Source organism: Rattus norvegicus, chromosome 15 (genome assembly GCF_036323735.1).
Source record: "Rattus norvegicus strain BN/NHsdMcwi chromosome 15, GRCr8, whole genome shotgun sequence".
NCBI lineage: Eukaryota > Metazoa > Chordata > Mammalia > Rodentia > Muridae > Rattus > Rattus norvegicus.
The window spans coordinates 100,800,377-100,819,191 of NC_086033.1; the positions used below are offsets into that span (position 1 = coordinate 100,800,377).

The 18,815-nt window shown below is 40.3% G+C and overlaps 1 protein-coding gene and 1 long non-coding RNA gene across 3 annotated transcripts in view; one reads left to right on the forward strand and one right to left on the reverse strand.

The window, feature by feature from the left end:
• The window catches only part of LOC134482018 (uncharacterized), a 61,948-nt gene extending 60,526 nt beyond the window's left edge, over positions 1-1,422 (reverse strand). The window contains exon 1 of the long non-coding RNA XR_010058045.1: positions 888-1,422. This is a non-coding gene — a long non-coding RNA (uncharacterized LOC134482018). The remainder of the gene's footprint in view (positions 1-887) is intronic.
• The window catches only part of Gpc6 (glypican 6), a 997,624-nt gene that overhangs the window by 362,962 nt on the left and 615,847 nt on the right, over positions 1-18,815 (forward strand). The window lies entirely within an intron of this gene.

Sequence of the window (18,815 nt, forward strand, 5' to 3'; positions counted from 1 at the left end):
TGTACGAAAACCTTTAATTCATGCTTGTGTATGTAAATGATGTTGATCTAATTAGTAACGTGTTTACTGTTGCTGGCAAGTTACAAACAAGTATTTGGTGACCAAGCAGTCTTCTTCCCATCTCAGGGGTTTTCACAGTGACCTTTTCCTTTATGTGTCCATTCTTTACTTTCTCTGTCCTCACAAGCTGAATAAATCTATCCTTTAATCAGAATCAGATAAACCTAGGATATGTACTCCTGAAGGGAGTTCCCCCAAAGGACACATCAGCACAAACCTGCTTGTTCTTAACCAGTTTATAAAGTCTCTCAGAAAAAGTAAAGGAACAAAAGACCAGACCCAACTATGAGGATCAGGGCCCTCAGCACCCCTGTCTACTCCATAAAGCAAACAAAAATGTGGGACAAAGATGTGAAGCCAAATTGTCCTACGAGACGCGCCACCTCTGGGTGAGAAGAAATCCCTTCTGTCTGGTTTATACTGAGGATTGGAGTCTACATCCGTCAAGTTCCTTTATTATTGCTGTATCTCTCCCAACCCTGGAAAATGTGGCTGGCTTTCATAGAAAGGGTAAATTGTTGCAATCCAGTCTGCAGAACTTAAAAGCAGGGTGAAAGAGAACAGTATGAGCGCATTCTACAACCACTGTGCTTAGTGCCTCAACTCTGCCCAAGATGCACCCAAGCCTCGTCAGCTGCTAAAATGGGGCCCACATGCCTGTAGCAGCTCCTATTTGATTTTTGACAAAATTCATTAAGTCTCTGAGCTTAAGTTTTCAGACTTCCTTCATTTTGTCATTGGGCACCTCGATGCGAAGTATAGTTCCTTATTATCCTGTTTTCTCTTTTCCCACTTTGCAGACCCGGTCCTTTATTTCTTTTTCGTACCTTAGGAGATGAATTCGTGTGGATATTTGGCTTGCTTTTTTTTGTTCTCCTTCACCCGCTTCAGGAAGCTGCCTCTGCTCTTCGAAAGCTTGTTGTGCTTAATCTGCACATTGATCCTCTTGGGCAGAATCTTGCCCTTAACTTGCTTGTTTATCACGATGCCCACGGCATACTGGGTGACGTTGTAGACTCTTCCGGTTGCCATAGTAACACTTATGGGCGTTCCTTTTGGAACAGGGCCCATTCCCTTGATATCTACAATACTACCCTTCTTATAGATTCGCATGTGTGTGACCAAGGGAACAACTGCATGTTCCCTAAAACAAATGTTCCCTAGAGAACAAGAATCGAGTGCCTCTCCCCCTTCCCTTTGTGTTCGTCATTTTAGCGCGTTACTGGAGGATGCCGTTTCCAACCCAGCCAAGACGTCATCATTGTCTTATGAACCCCAGGGTTCATATCAAATATATCAAATGCCTTTATACAAAGTACTTGATCCTTCAGCCAAAATTGTCTTCAACTGATGGCATCCTCAGGAGACTTTGGCTGTTTCTTGTTTTCTGAGACCGACCAAGTCATTTGTGTGTACCACGGAGAAGGAAAGGTTAAGACCACACGGGGCATATTGTTGATTATCACATTAATCTACACTAGCAGGTGCAGCCTATAGAATAATGATATTCATTTTTTGCTCAGCCCTTTAGTTTAACATTTGTGCACAGGTCAAATATAAAACGATTTGCACTTACAATAATTGGGAAAACCAAGGCAATCATTATAAATCCATACCAAGAAGAGAGTTTTTACAAAGTTCACATGTAATAAATCATAATTAAAGACATTGGGTAAATCAGCTTGCATGAGTAGCTTGCAAAATATCCAGATACCGGCAACAATTCTGCATAAAAGCACCGAAGGGAGTATTCGTCGCTGTGTTATACTGTCAAAAGTGTAATGCATTCAAGCATCACGAATGAATTAAAAAAAGAGTTCGGTTTTATCTGTTCTGTTTTAATAGGAAATGAGGAAGTTATAAAGATAACTTATGCCCCATTAAGAATGGGAAATTCCACAACATTCTTAGAACTCCTTGATGACTTGAAGTTTGAGGGAGGAGTGCCATTTTGAAGACATCCCTAGCTCTACCAATTTTATGGAGCAGATGAAAAGAAAGTCTCCTTGTTTAGCAGCCAACTGCTTAATGTCAGACAGATGTGCTTACGTCCGTGATTATAGGACTTTATTTAATTCAGAACAAAAGTATTTGAGCCTTATCTTGGCACGAGAGCTAGCTTTTCATTGATGATAGAACGCAATTTAAGCGTTACACTCAACTATCCATGAACGACCAACCAAACAGCATGTTAGTTAGCCAGTGATTTTTAGAAGTTCTGCTTTTGACATACTCTTTTTTTTTTTTTTCCGGAGCTGGGGACCGAACCCAGGGCCTTGTGCTCGCTAGGCAAGCGCTCTACCGCTGAGCTATATCCCCAACCCGACATACTCTTGAAGAGAAAGTTATCCTTTCTTCTTTGATTTTTTTTCAATATTTCCCATATCAATAATTTTTTACATTACAAATTCTCCCCAGTTCTCTTCAGAATAGGTTAGAAATCGGTTCATTCTCCTTTAGACTAGACTAGACACACATATGGAGATATCTCTGGTTTCTCTCTATCTTTTTGTGTGCATTTGAACCAGATATGGACATATAAACCAAGGAGTAAGAATAGAATTCTTTCGACACGATCTCCTTTTGAGCTGCACTACAACGTAAGAGCTAGCTATAGAGGATCACGTTTCAGTGAACTAACAGATGATTTGAAATGATTAAGACAGAAGTGATAGGAGCTAGAGAGATGACCAGCTAAGAACAGAGGGCTTAACTGCATTGCCAGGGTCCAAGTAGCAGAGCTGTAACAGTCTGTAACTCCAGCTCCAGGGACTCTGATGCTGTCTTCCAGGCACCTATATACATGGCATTTGTTCCCACAAACATTTGCACATGCAATTAAAATTCAAAAATTAAGTCTAAATAAATTACATAAAGATAGAAAGATTTTTATGTAGTCATGTGTTAACACTCTTGGTTCTAAAATGACATCATAGTACAACAGGGGTTCACGTTCTCAAAGCCATTGTAGACTGCAGAGGTGACTCAATGTGTAACTCAGGTGGAAAAGCAAGCAGGAGGACCTGCATGCGTGTCCTTAGAACATAAGCAAAAGCCAGACATGTTGACCCGGGTCTATAATCTCAGCACTCCTTTAGCAAAACAGGTGATGAAAGGTTGTTGCCTGGCTAGCCTGGAATGTACAGCACAGTGGGAAACTTGAAGAGAGACAGGAATCCTAAGGAGGACCAATCCAGGTTTATCTTTGGTCCTCTTCATGTGATCCATGGCACAAGAGTGCTATCATATGTGAACATGTATACACACACTGCATATGTGTTGCATACACACACACACACACACACACACACACACACACTCCAAAATGTGAATAAAAAATAATTGCTAAGTTAAATGAAATAAATTTTTCTATCTATAAAGAACACCCATTATTCCATTGGGAAGATGCTATTTTTTCCCTATATGTCTTCCTTATGATTATTTTCTAAATTATGTCCATACAGCTGTCAACACAATCTATGTATTTGACAGAAGTATACTCTTCAAACAAATATTCTGTACATCCACACAGCCCATGGGGATATAAGAAAGAAATGGAAATAAATTGTTTAGAGACTTCTAAAGTGGTTTGACAGGATAATTTCATATCTACAAAACTCATAATTTAACGTGCTGTTGTTATATCCCATGTTCTTTCTGACCATCATAATTTTTATTATATTTTACAAGTAAAGCACTAGTTTGTGGATGAGTGGAAGAAAAATTGATCTGAGAAGCACCATGTTGGATACAAGGCATCTATCAAGAGAAGGGGATTTGAGAATTTGGGAGACAGCTATGCTACCTCCTTATCAAACAATGATTTAGAGAGCTGTTGGGAAGGACCAGAGATAGAATCGCCGTTAGAGCACGCCTTGTCCATGTTACATACAAGGAAGCCAGGGAATTCCAACATCTAATTACATGAATGTCTGCATGCCCCAATGGTTCTTTTTGTATATAATAAGAATGAATTAGTCCATTCTGAAATTATCTTCTGCTTCTTATAATCTTATTGAAAAATAACAAATCATAGCTTTTAACCTCAATGAATATGAAGGTGGCAAAAATGTTAGTAGTTTTGTTAACCTTGGTAGAATGTTATAGGAAACCACATAATGCCTCATTACAGAGCACCAAAATAAAAAGTTGTTAATAAATGTATAGGTAGATTTCACACGCGAACTCTTTTCTCAATTTCCTTTAAGTTCATGTTTACCTTAAAGAATTGAAATTGAAATTGGGAAGTATAAACACTGTATTGGGGTGGCTGGGGAGATGGCACAGTGGTTAAGAGCACTGGCTTCTCTTTCAGAGGTCCTGTGTTCAATTTCCAGTCACTACAAGGTGGGTCACAACCATCTGTAATGGGATTCAATGCCCTCTTCTGGTGTGTCTGAAGACACATACAGTGTACTTATATACATAAAATAAATAAACCTTTAAAATATAATTAAATATTGTATTGGAAAAAGGTTTTGCTGAAATAGTTTCCTATTTCAGATGTTTAAAACCAACTTTTTATATAAAAGCGATTTGCATGCTACTATCCATGCCTAGTTCTTGAATATGTCAGACTTAATTAATATGAGTTTATACCAATCATTTTAAACAATGGGGCCTTTCCTGCTGTTGTAGCGCATCGTCCAATCAAGGCCTACACACCATTTTTCATGATTAGCAATTATTTGAATTGAGTGCCTTCACTGTCTGGTTGAGTCCTTAAATTTGTTACAAAACAGAATTAAGTAGACTTTGCAATAGATTTTCCCTTTGTTTGGTTCATCAATGCTATCTAAACTCAATGTGTCCAGATACGCCATATTTCAATTAAACGTTCGGAGTTTTAGAGTTGTCCGCAATTGTTATACAGGAAACAGGCTTGTGGTGAAACGGTTTGCCAGCATTCTGATGTTTACCAGTCTCCTCCATTCCCCCTCTACTTCACGGGCAACAAAGAACATGTTTCCCACTCATTGTATTCACATGTCAAATAGTTAGGAAAAACATGCATGCCTCCTCTTGCTGAGGAAGACATTAGTAGAGACTTTTAGTAGAGGGTTTCATGAAGTGTTGCGGCCTCTTGAGAACTGAGGTACATGGACCAGGAACTCATCAGAAAACCATCTCTGCACGTATTGCAGACCAAGGGTTTGCACATGCTTCGCTGATGAAGGAAACAAAGCTACTGTATCCTTGCCTTAAGTATCCTTGTGTGCCTGGCTCTTTTGAATTCCAGCTCATCATCCTGTCACACAGAAGAGCCCCGGTGTTGTTCAGTTAACCCTGCTTGCCACATTAGTTTGCCTATGCGTGATCAGGGTAGAGAGTCTCCCGTTGGAGCAGGATTGTTAAAGCCCATTTTGGCGCCTGACTTTTGCAGCCTTCCTTAGGCAAAAATCTTACAAGACAGAAGATTAGGGCCAGTAATTTAGTCATCAAAAGAAAACGATGCCCGGCATACAAAAGAGGAGAAAGGGATTTGGGATGCACTGTGTATCTTAATGGCTGCTGTTGTATTTTAATGCTAGACAGAAATATCCCCCCAAGAGTTACCTTAAATGATTAACATCAAGCCAACACTTTCATCTTTTAGCAGCAAGCTTTGCTATTATTTGAATCTGTGAGAGACCACCAGAAACCCCCTTCAAGAACAAGTCTTCAGTTACTTACGAGATTTATGAGTTAGACGACGTTTAGTGGGCATGTCTAGTGTGTATTAAACATCCTTTCATCAAGGCTAGTGAGCATAAGAGTGTCGTGGGGTTTTTTGTGGATGTTTTATTTCATCTTCGTTCCTTCACCGAAACACATTTCAATATACCAGCATATCTTCTTTATGCCTGGGACGGTTTAGTAGCTCTTCTGGCAAAATCTCCTACATGACAATCACGTTGGCTTTCCCCAGCCCCTCAGGAAAGAGAGCAAAACCCTGGAATGTCTCTGATGACATTGTATTCAGTTTATTACATTTTCCTGTGTTGCCCTTTAGGGAACTGTAGCAACGATGGGTTTAGACTTCTTATCATTACCCTGGGGTTAGCTGTTATCCTGAGAATACTTATTGAAGATTTTGCTGTTGTTCTTAAGTAACATGAAATTATTCCTTTTTATTAGCATCACATCCCCTATGTGTACATGAGTTTCTCTTTACAAATTCTAGTGTCACAAGCATGTTGGCAGATATTCAATGGCATGTAGCTTCACTGAGGTCTTTACATAACAATGACAATTATTTATTATGAGTTCAAGGTATTGCAGTGATAGTCCAGACCACAGAGCTTGAGGCTTTGGTGTAAAATCCTTTTCCTTTATGGAATGGAGTCCTATAGGGAGACAGGTAATAAACGTTGTCCTAGCGATTTCTTCCTGTCAGGTTTTGGTCTTTTCTCATGGCAGACACAGTAGCCGATGATCTTCAAAGAGCTCCCACCCAAACCACCCAAGCGCTGCAGTGACACAAAAATGGGCGGAGTGTAAATTCAGAGCGTTCTGATTCCAGTTTACGCCATTGCAAGCATTCTATTAAGGGCACTGTGCCCCTTGTCTCTCAATGTGCACTCGGGACAGGTAGGAAATGTAAGTGGAGGTGCTATTTTATGGCCAAGAAAATTATTCCCATTGCTATTTTTAGTTTATTGCTTTGACTAGCAGAGTAAGCTCTCCATCAAACAAGAATGGTTCTAATGTAGACACACAGAGTTACTGTAGTGATAGAGTCTGCCCTTCTTCCAATTTACAGTCTCTGGATAGGTGAAATTTAATTACTCTTTAAAATACTGTTCCCATCCTAACATCTTAACCTTCCCAAGGCTTAATAACCTTCTCTGTGCGGCTGATCTGTCTTCTGTCTAACTCCAGACATTACTTCCATACAGAGATTGAGAACATCTGGTTAACACCCTCTTAGTAATAACCTTTCATATTTCCTTGCTTTTAAAGTAGAATTAGGCGTCATTATTCTTTGAAAGGACGTTTTTATATAGAAGTTCCTTTAGCTCCATGACTCTTGAATGTACTTGTCCTCTGTGGCTGTTCAGCATTCTGCTCTCCAGAGAGTTCCCTAATTCTGAAAACATTTCTTTCTGCTGAAATTTCTGCTGTCAATTACTTTGTTTGTGCAGCTGAGTATAATTTGCTCTGGAAAGAAAACAGGAAATTCAGAGACAAATTTGGGTACCTAGGTGTTTCATCTCTGGGAACAAATGTATTGAGTCTTTTCAAACCCTGCTTGGGGGTTCTGAAGTGTTGGGCTTCGATGACGTTCAAACACAGAATCGAGCTTTGAAATGGAGTAACCGATCTCCCTCCAATGCATCCACATGCTTATAGGAATCGGGTCAGCTACAACCAGGTATGCACATCCTAACTGTAAGGAGATGCACTCTAAGTGTATGTGTGTGTGTGTGTGTGTGTGTGTGTGTGTGTGTGTGTGTGTGTGTGTTGGGTGGGGGGTTGGCTCACTAGGTAAGAGCTGCCTTTACCTAGGACCAGAGCTAAGGTATAGCAAGCCCATGGCAACTCACTACTGCCTCTAACTCTTGTGCTGGGAATGCAATTTCTCAACATGGTAGGTTCTCACATGCATGTAGTTCACATGCACTCGTGCAAGCTCACACACTTACACAAGAAAAAACATAGTGTGTATCTCAGTATCAATGAAAATTATGCCTTAAAACCTCATAACCATGTCTGGTTCTGAATCGTTCATTTGTTTTGCATCTTTCCGTACTTTTTGTTTAATTACCTTCAGTTGGTAGCATCCTCGGCCCTCCCCAAGAAGGTTTCAAGACATTTCCCTGAGGGAAGCTGTAATGTATTATTAGGCAGACATGACACTAAAGCGAAGAAAAAACTTATTTCGAGACCTAGCATAAAACAGGGCTGATATTCAGCATATATGTGCTCTGTCGTTGGTAATATTCAAGAGCTCGGAACACCTCAACGTGCCAGGAAAGACTGAGAGCCATGTTGCAGTGTAAAACGATCAAGCACACATCTGTTTCGTAGCTAGCGCCTCTGTCCATAGTTATGCGTTTCTCGTGTATATTCAGGGCATTCTTGAAGACCCTTCACTTGTTTCCGTTCTTTAATGGGACTTATACTGGCCTTATATGTGGATAGTTTACCCCAGGCTTCCATACCTACTCTACTAAGTGTCAGTGACTTGAACAATCGGTGTCACTCACCGCATCGCCTCTAATTCCTACACGAACCCACGGAATGATAGACGGGAATGTGCTCCAGTAAGGGATCATAAAACTCACCCACAAATCTCAGTTGTTAGAGATTCTATAGGGAGGGTAAGTTTCAGCCAACATTTTGTAATATGTTTATTTGGATTTGACTTTATTGCTCTCATGATGGTGATGTATTCTCTGAGGAAATTGTGCCTTCGGTGCAAGCATCTCCTCTGAGAGATACAGCATCGGTACAGCACTGGCCGTAATGTGTCTGCAGAAATTGGCAGTGTATCTCACCACAGAGAATTTTAAGATTTACCTTTCTATCTAAAGAAGTATCAGCTTCATTCTTCGGCCACCCTATAGTAAAATTATGTATTCACTTTAAAAGAATAGGTAATAAATATCATATGTACTTGTGTGTGCATCTCACTTTTAAGTATCTCCCAACAGTTCAATGCTTGCATACAGGTAGCTTTTTGACTAAAGAGGATTTAAAGCAGAAATAGAAAATAAATTTAGTGTGGAAACTTTAAGAATACAATTTATGGAAGATAAGGGATTCATAATTGAGATTTTAAAAAAACCTAGAAATTAGAAGTATACAAATTTAGCTCTAGAGACTGGGGAATAAAATAAGGAGATGAACTTCTGATGATCATTCAGCAAGTAAGATGGGCTTCCGATAACAATCCAGAAAGATCTATTGTCTCAAAATGCATCAATAAAATAGTTCAGTCATTGACATAACCAAGAAAGAGTAAGAAGGGAGGTACAGGTAACAATGTCAGCAACACCAAGGAAAATATCAATAAGCACAGGTATGCTTAAACAGCAATCAAGGATGCCTCTATATTCAACAATATAGGAGTCTGCTGTGAGATAAGAGTCTAAATGCCCATGCATCATCTCATGATATATTTTCATGTCCAGTTAGTCAAGGTTTCATATGACTGCTAGGAACTCAGAGGCCTTCTGTAATTGGTTTAAGAAGGATTTGTGTTTTATGTTTACGGGTGTTAATTGCCAAGTTTAAAATGAGTGAACAATTAATACTATTAGGAGCAATGTCCTGAAGCTACGAGTATTTCCGAGACATGCATTACCTGTTAGCCTACAGATTTCCATCTAAAGATAATGTCTCAGGCCAGCAACACTGCCAGTATCTGGGAGAATGTGAGAAATCCAGTCTGTCACTGTGTTTATATTTATGTTCATTTACGTTTGAGAAGCACTTTGGATATGGTTCTCAAGCATACATATGCATTTTGTGGATACAAATAAGTCCAGGAAAAGAATTCTGTTGTAATTCTGTAGACAGTAGTCTTCTAGTGCACCTGTGTGTTACTGCCCGTTATTAGTGGTCATGGTTGGCATCTGTGTTTTCATTTCCACTTTCTTAGCCTCTTCTCAGGTCTGAGGTGGCAAAGAAACTCTATTCGGAAGCAGCACGGCAGTACAGATCGGAGCAGCCAGAAAGAGTATCCAAGGCTCCTTGGCTAGCTCTCCATGTTTTGTTTTGTGAGGTTCAAGAGAAGCAGCGACTGGTTACTGTGGGGCAGGAGTGCTTCTCTGTTTTGATTGACAGGTTTGGATTACACAGTTTATCCTCAACTGAAGATGTGCCCGATGCATGATGTGTCTGATTTTAATCATACATGTGCCCACTTATGTCTAGGCATGAACTTGGAGGGCTTTCCTACAAGTCTGAAACTCAGTCTAGGCTGGTATAGTGTGTCCCTTGATGTGTTGGAATGGAAATGACACTCGAGGGTAAGAACTACCCTGCTTTAAGTGGGATAGGAGTTCAGCTTCTCACCAGTGGGGGTTCCAGGTTGCTGGTTAGGAAGGGCATGTGCAAAGGCTAAGCACAGGATAGACCTTGTGCTTGTGGGGCCCCTTTGCACCTAAAATCTAGTTTAACTGCATGCTGAAGGTACACTCCCTTGGCTTATCAAAACAGATTCTTTTTTTTTTTAAAAAAAATCTTATTTATATGTAAATAATTTTGAAACTAAGTAAGTGCCTAAGAGTAGAAATAAAGTATGTCTGAAGGCCCATGGATGTAATTACAATATTATGGAAATTACTTCACAGTGGGTAACCTTCACCATTGAATTTTTTTTTTTAAGAGGGAGGAAAAGTCATATGGAATGAATGTCTGTATAAAATCTCATCATCTGTTCAGCATATGCTGAATACTTTCAGGAATTGCTTTTATAACCTGATGCGGCCTTAGAGTCGTTTATGAAAAACTGCAATTATTATTAAAAGCCACAATGTTGGTGACTTTTAGAGCAGTTGATTAAAGTAAACCTAGAAGGAAGCAATCCTTAAAATTTGTGGTTTGGTCATACCTGTTTCTTCTATATCCATAAATGGGGCAGAATGCAAAGAATTTGCAGATTAATGAAATAAAGTGAGTCTCTAGCCCTAATTAAAATGAGAACTGAGCAGATGGGCTTAGCACAGCTGGGAGGGTGAGGAGAGAGCTCTGCCCATGTGATTAGCCAGGCAGCTCTGTTGGGAGAGGGCGCACCTGTTTACTCTCCAAGCAACAAAACTATTATTAACTGTAGTTTTTAGTTTTTGCTATTTCGGTGGTCCTGGCATCCCCTCTCTTTGAATAATCACTCCGTAAGCAGCTTTTAGGACCTTCATTGTATCATAACTGTACCTTTCTCTCTGCAAAATAGTGTTCACTTAACAATTCTTAACCATATAAGGTTTATAATCATTTCAACTATTTCCTTATTTAAGTTGATTTTTTTTCCATAGAAAAGCATAAGCCAATGCATAGACTGCTCAGTGCTAAACATTCACTAGAGTTTGCCTCATCTTTAAACTTTGACCTGATTATTTGTTTTCAAGACTCCCCCTGGATCCTGTTATTTATTTGAAATACCAATGGGAGTCATTCTTGTTTGCATTTTGACATTTGGGGACGTTTTGCTTGTGAAGTTGCCATAGCATAGTCCTAGGAGCTAAGAAAGCAGGGATGTGTCCTGTCCCTCTCCTAAGACCTAGACCTGCAGGCAGCAACCCAAGGCTCAGTGTGCTCCCTGCTGTGGGCTCTCCCTTCTGGTGAGCCAAGCCTGGAAGATCACTACTGTTCCTAGGTTGGAAGATACTTCATTCTACTCTTCACCCCCCCTCTACCTGGTTATCTTTCTTCAGCTATCATGCCTAATAAATAAATAAGTAAATAAATAGAGTCATATTGGATTAGCCAATGGACCCCTAGCCCATGACTTCATTTCAACTGCCTACACACACAAAAAAATATTTCTAGACAACCTCGCACCCACAGCTATGGGACAGCAGTACTTCGATAACTACTTTCTAAATCATTTTATTGTTTGAGGTTATAATATAAGGACATCATATCTGCCTGTCACCCCTTTAAACCCTTCCTGGTACACCCCCTCTTTCAAATTCATGCTCTCTTTTCTTTCACTGTTCTTACAGATAGGGTAGCAACCATAGACATGTGAATGTGGAAGGGGGAAGGTCGCTGGCGGTCTTGGCTTTAAACGAAGATCCACAGGCAGCTAAGGAATGCTGAACATGAGAGAAAAAGACTCTCCCCAGGGAGTAGCACACCAAAAGGCTATCCAATATCTGTGTTTTGAGAGAAAACTGAGCTCCATGTTCTTCTTTAGTATTTGACCACACTTAGCTATTGGTTACAAGGTTTAAGAGAGGAATGCTTTTTCTTAAAATAATAATAAAACAACAAAAGCAAAAATAAAATACAAACACCCACCTGTATATTTTACCTACTAAGTACCCTTTATTGTCTGTACAGGTTGACACTGGAAAAGCCAAGCCTCTCTTCTGAACACCAAGAACCCATTAACCCATATCTTTTATCTTTTATCTGGTGTCCTCACCCTTCTGGAATCTCCTTCCTTTAAGATTTGCCTGGCCTAAGAACTGATACTAGGAGATACTGAAAAACATAACAATATATAGTTTCAAGTGAGTTCACAAAGCCTGTGGATTCCACTTTCTCTTGGACCAATTGGCGAAAGGGAAGTTATTGGATGCAGGGAGACTCCCCAGCAACAATGAAGCCCGGTGGGTGATCTGTGAGACCCTGAATCTTGCTTGACAAGGGTATAAATATGCTCAGAAGCACATCTTTCCTAGATTAAGCTTTAGCAGCCCAAAGCCTGGTGGCTCAACCACAGAATTAAAAACCAGTGGATACTGGCACCTGAGTGCTACACTCAGTCACCTTGTTGGTGTTATTAGCTATGTAACCATGATGACTAGGGCACATCTTCAGCACTCTCAGAATTCCTCTACAGCCGACCCCCTCTGCTTCCACTGTTGCTAAGACAAAGCCACAGAGCAAGTGACTTAGAAATACAGAAGCAGCAGGAGAAAAAGAAAATGCAGTTGGCTATGAAAAAACGGGCTATCCAGTATCATATATAATAAAGGTCTGTCTGTCTTTGTTAAAGACTCAGGTCATCTTCCTACAGTATAAAAAAGAGAGCTCCTTGGCGCTATAGATGATACACATTCATAATTAAATCCTGCAAGTAAAAATTTTGTCATTATTTTTATGACAAAAAATGTTGATGAAAGTTTTAAAATGTTATCTTATGTTGAGGGTGTTTGATTGGCTTAGTAACTTCCTTCCTCTGCAGAGATAGTGATGTTAAAAGCTTTACCAGTGGTTCTGTCCATCTTGAACACAGATTTCTCTACTGAATTGTTCCATGTTGAAATATTAGCTGCCCATACTACATTTAGGTGGCTAACTGAGTGATACACTTTCAGGATGAAGATATATAGCTTTGAAAGGAAGTCTTCACTAATGTTCCTTTTGACTTATTGTTCAAATGAAGCGAAATATACACGTTTATATATTTCCTTAGATGAAATCAACACATTGTGGTTAGGCTGGTTAATCGCCCAGTTATTGTTGAGTTTTTTCCTCGGAACAAAAATCAGTGAGTTCTTCCTTTCATACCTTCGCTTTAGAGAGGAGGCTGTAAATACTATTCCCAGTACAATTGAGAAATTATATCCCTGCCATGATTTCAAAGACATCAATTTCTTAACAGAAACATAACTTCAGTTTAGGATCTAGTTTTCCAATGACTAATGGGCTGTTTTAAAGATAATCTGGTAAATAAAGATTGAACACATCTTTTCCCTAACTGTGCTGTATTTCTCTGCTTTTATTTTGTTGTTCTTTTGGACCACTCACCAGGATTTATTTACACAAAATCGCATGTCCTTGGAGTATCCGTTTAAAGGTGCAATCACTCATCGGTGAGCAGTTCATCTTGATTTCATAAAATGATGAAAACCCATCCCATAGAGATGTTATGCTTTCATAAGAGAATGATTTTATCCCATTCTCCAAAAAAGTTTGCCTCTGTTGCACTCAGCAACTGAGGGTACCACAGTCGGTTACATCTATGAAACCTCACATTTTAAAAACTATTGTTGGGGAACTAACAGGTAAAATGGGATCAGCAATGTTGTCATGAAACATTGAGCCAACCGCCTGTGTCACCTTACACAAGTGCCGGCTTGTCTTCATGTGATGCTCTTAATAGACTGTGAAGAAAGTCAAGTATGGCGAACTACGCTCCCATCTTCGTGTAAGCAGAATTTGAAAAGAAAAATCACGAGGCATGTACGAGACAGATGTGTCAAGTCCTGCCTGTGCTTAAGGCTATTATTGCCAGCACGGAGTGCTGCAGAATGCCGTTTCTTAAAGCACTAGGCAAACATAGGAAGAAATAGAACACGATAAATAAAAATCCCAAAGAAACACAGTAATAAGAAATGTGTAGGGAAGGAAAACATTGGTTCTCCATCCCCTTCTCCTCTGAGAATGAAAGACAGTGCAAAGCATCCACTTCCTAGAAATGGCACTAGCTCCTCCCTGCCTGTGGAGGACCTCTTTCTTAGCTTCCTCTTGAAAAGCTTCATCATGCCCACCTGTCACAACTGCCCGGAAGGCCTGAAGACAATGCCCTTTATGTAGATCCTACCTCCTAGTTATCACAGCTCTATCACATGACTAATTGATTTGTTTCCAACATTAGAACTTCATAAAAAACGAAAACCTGTTTTTAGTAGATGCCCTCCGGTACACAATTAGTAGAGAAAATTTTATTCATTGTCTTTCAGATCTTTAGATAACCAAGCCAATCAGTAAATTTTTCAACCAATGGAAGACAGAGACGTTAAAAAGAGCCGATATTAGTTATAATGTTCTTTGCTTTACTTCCCCCCGGGAGACTTAATGGTTTGAAGAAAGCAACTGTATTTGTACTTATATATTGGGAGACAAGACTCACTGCAAGGGATTGACAAGTACACCTGATGCTCAAACGAGACCTCCTATGTCTGTATATCCTATTAATGGGAAAGAGTCGTGAATGATGTGCATTTTCCTACTTGGTGGGACTCCGTGCTCGCCGACTCTTTCATGGGCCATATAATATATTTGCATGTGATAAATGTATGTCCGTGCCTTCCTGTCCAGTCTTGGGGGCACGCCTGTTCCTTTCCTCACAGGGTTTGCTAGTTTTGTCAGCTTCAGTTCACACCCATAAAATTGGCTTCGAGTTTCCACCTTGTTTGACACTCCCTGCCCTATAACCTCCCTAACCCAAAACAGATGAGAAGCAGTTCACCAAAGCAATTTCAAAACATGCCAAACTTGTCCACATCTTAAAAGGTAGTTCATAAAACCCAATCTAAAGTCTTAGTCTCCTTTCCCTGGGGTATGTCACAAAAATGTCATGATCGTTCGCAGTTCACTTTCACATAAATCTGAACATTGGGATTGTTTCTCCTTCTTCTGCCCTCTTTCCTGTTTCCCTCCACCTCTTAATTTCTTGGTGCTAAACCCGCTTCAATGCCTTTGGGATACTTTGGTATCCATCCTTTTCTTTCCTCCCACCTCTTTGAGAATGGCCGCTGGTATACCTGCATTTGGGCCACACTTCTATCACAGCAAAGTCACCCCTTCCCTGAGTTAGTTCTGTGTAATGGCCCTGGTGTTCCCAGTCATCAGGTGTCACCTTTCTCTGATACAGGTACCCTGGACAAAGCTCTAAATTTCAACCTTTTCTGAATTATAATTTAAAACAACAATGGAAAGAATATTTACTTCCTTGTACTAAGTAGTACAAGATTTCCTAAATAGTCTGACTCTAAAAATTAAATTTTGGGTATCAGGTAGAGAAAAAAAATCTTGTTTTCCAAATGAAACTGAAACTGAAATTTTGTTTATATAATACTGATTTGTGTTTAATTCATTATAGAGAAGCCTTTTCTACCTAAAACTTTTCAAAGGTTATATTTTGACTATATCCTTCCCCTTCCTCAACCCTTCCAGATCCTACATACCCATGTCCTATACACCTAGCTTCCTCTTCTCTCTCTCTCCCTCTCTCTCTCTCTCTCTCTCTCTCTCTCTCTCTCTGTGTGTGTGTGTGTGTGTGTCTCCAAATCAAGAGAAATATGAAAATCAAAATAAATGAACAAGCAAAAAGCAATCAAATGAAACAAAAGAACAACAAAAGTTTCAGAGATCAAATATGTATTAGCACGGAGCAGAACAGAAGTAGGCAAGCTTCTCTCCTGAGTTATGTGGGTCACTTTGTGGAGTACCTAAGTCTGATGACTATAATCAAAGGACTGTGACTTTAAAAATGATAGTAATAAGATTTTCTACGGAAATGTACTGCTTCTACTGTAGAGGACTGAAATCTTTCAAATATGGACTCTATTCAGAAATTGCTGAAGACATTACATAACCACTAGCTATGGAATATTGCTTTCTGCCCCTTCTCTGTTCTTTTTCATAGATACTGACATTCTTTTCACAGCCCATCACTCCCCACTTGATCCAGTCTTGCCCACAACATCCCTTATCTGACCTCTAACGAGCTCTCCGGGTGCCCTTCCCACGTCCACTCTTGCCCTTCTCCATTGTTCACGCTTCATAACAAAATGTTCTTCTTAAAGGGCTCACAGAAAATACTTCAGACTTGTATTCCGTATCAGCTCTCATATCTGGTCAGTCTCTGAGACATAACGAAAAGCCAATGATACCAATATCAAACCAGCCACAGACAATTTATAGTGAAATTTATTATTCATGCTCCTACAAACTCCATTGGTCAAAAAGCATAAATCCTTGTTGAATTCGTTAATATTCATCTATCTGCTTTGCACAGGATGAAGTGTTATGGTATGTGTAGTAGCCAGAGAGCAAATTTCCTTCCATCCTTTGGGTTCTAGATATCTAACGTAGGTGTTCAGATTTGGTGGCATGCTCCTTTACCCTCTGAGCCATCTCTCAATTCCACATCTTGTTGGGAAAATGTCTTGGACTACACAGGAAAGTGCCTGTGGCTGTGCTCTTCCCGCAGTTTTGGACTGATAAAAACCTTCTTTCCCTGCACCAGACGCACAACCAGTGCAGGTGCCAGCACTTTGGGTGTCTGTAAACCAGGAAGATGTGTTAAGGACTGCTGTATGTACAGGCTGACATGGAAAGGTAACAGTCTGACTTCTAGAAATCACCAATTCTCCCCTGATTTCATTTTCCAAAATAAAATTCAAAGTTCTGCAAATATCTGTATTGCCAATGTATTGTGGTTTAGACCCTCTGTGGGTTTATTCCAGCTCCCTGCTGACCCAGTAGAAATTCCTCCTTGTGCTGTGCAAAGCTTACTCCTCACTCTGTCCTTTGTTGGAACTGATTACCTAAATTGCAAGAGACCTTCACAAGCCATCTAACGGCTCCTCTTGTTGAACTGTGAGGCTCCAAGGCTTCCGTTTATTTCAGGGCTAATCATATTATTCAAGAATGTTCAGGTCGGATAGTTGACCTGAGAAGGGATAAGGAGATTCTGAAAGAGAAGGAAAGGCTTCTCTTATTCTGGCAACCTTCAAACATTATCCCAAGAACTTGAAAGTCGAACCGTGGCCTTTTTCAAGGCAAAACATTGATGACCTGGGAGTGCCTTGTTAGATGCAGGTGGTGGCCCTTATAAGTAATAAGGCAAGACCTCACCCATCACTGGAATGGGTGGCCTGTGGTAAAACTCTTAGAGCCCATGACAATATGTTGACAGCCTTCCCCTCCCGAAAGGTCAGGAAATAATAAAACTAAATATGCAGTTTGGATTCTGCTGGAGTTCTGTGCTCCGTGTACTCTGCCATGAAGGAGTTCAAGAAGAGGGGAAGAAATATCCGCCAATGACTATAGTGGCATGCATTCTCCACATCACTAAGGAGAACAGGTTACCCTTTCTCCCAAAGTATTTCCGAGGTCAGCTGCAATGCTAGAGCCATGGAGAAAGGGAAACGGTTTGCACAGCTGTGTCTAGGACTAAACTTTTCTGCAGAGTGGGATCGCTGTGTCTATCCTTTGTAGAGAAACCTTATGGGTTTCTGAGCTATTGTGGATTGCCGCTTGAACAGTGGTGATTCCCAAGAGAGAACTTAGGAACGTGAACAGAATTCTTTTTTAAAATATCTTTTTATTTATTTTTATTCATTTACATTTCAAGTGTTATCCCCTTTCTTGGATTCCCTATTCCATCCCCTCTCCCCCTTCTTCCATGAAGGTGCTTCCCCACCCATCTGACCACCCCTTCCCACCTTCCTGCCCTGACATTCCCCTACACTGGGGGATCCAGCCTTGGCAGGACCAAGGCTTCTCCTCCCATTGGTATCCAACAAGGCCATCCTCTGCTACGTATGCAGCTGGAGCCATGGGTCAGTCCATGTACAGACTTCGGGTAGTGGTTTAGCCCCTGGGAGCTCTGGTTGGTTGGTATTGTTCTTCTGATGGGGTCCATGGGACCCTGTTAGAGTTCTTTTACCCTGTATGGAGGGTAAAAGTGAGACTGGCTGACAAGGACATTGATGACTGCAGACAAAGGCGCTCCTTTGTTCTTTCTCATTCACAAACCAGCAAGCACCCTTTGCTCTATTCTACGTCAAACATTTTCTAAGGAATGGTACTTGAATCAATATTATTTCTTATGCTAAGGAATATAAATGCCAGAATATCGGTTTGTCATGTGTGTAGTTTTTATTGAAGTCTATACTATAACTATAGGTAACAGCTATAGACATAGAGAAGAATATGTATGTGGCCTAAACTACAAGTATTCACATAAAGGTAGTATGGATATAAAGTAACAAAATAGACATATTTGGGTATTTCAGTGTTAATAGCAGGCTTACCTCTCTTTCTCAAACTGAAATGTTGCTTCTAGAAGCCAAAATATCAGAGAAAACAAGTTTCTCCATATATGTCATCATGACATTAACTTGGAGTGTGATCTCCACGTACAGTTATCTTCGTCTCTCCGCCCCCAGCACCTGCACCTGGTAGATGGTAAATGGTTGATAAATGAAACAGGAAAGGGCAAAAGGTGTAACTCCATTCCATTACAACTGTTTCCGATTTAGCCTTACTGTGAACACAGATTGCACAGCAAACTCCATACTCAGAGTGAGGAAAGAGTCACCGATTGCATTTCCCTCGTCCTACAACCTCTCTCATCGGCACCC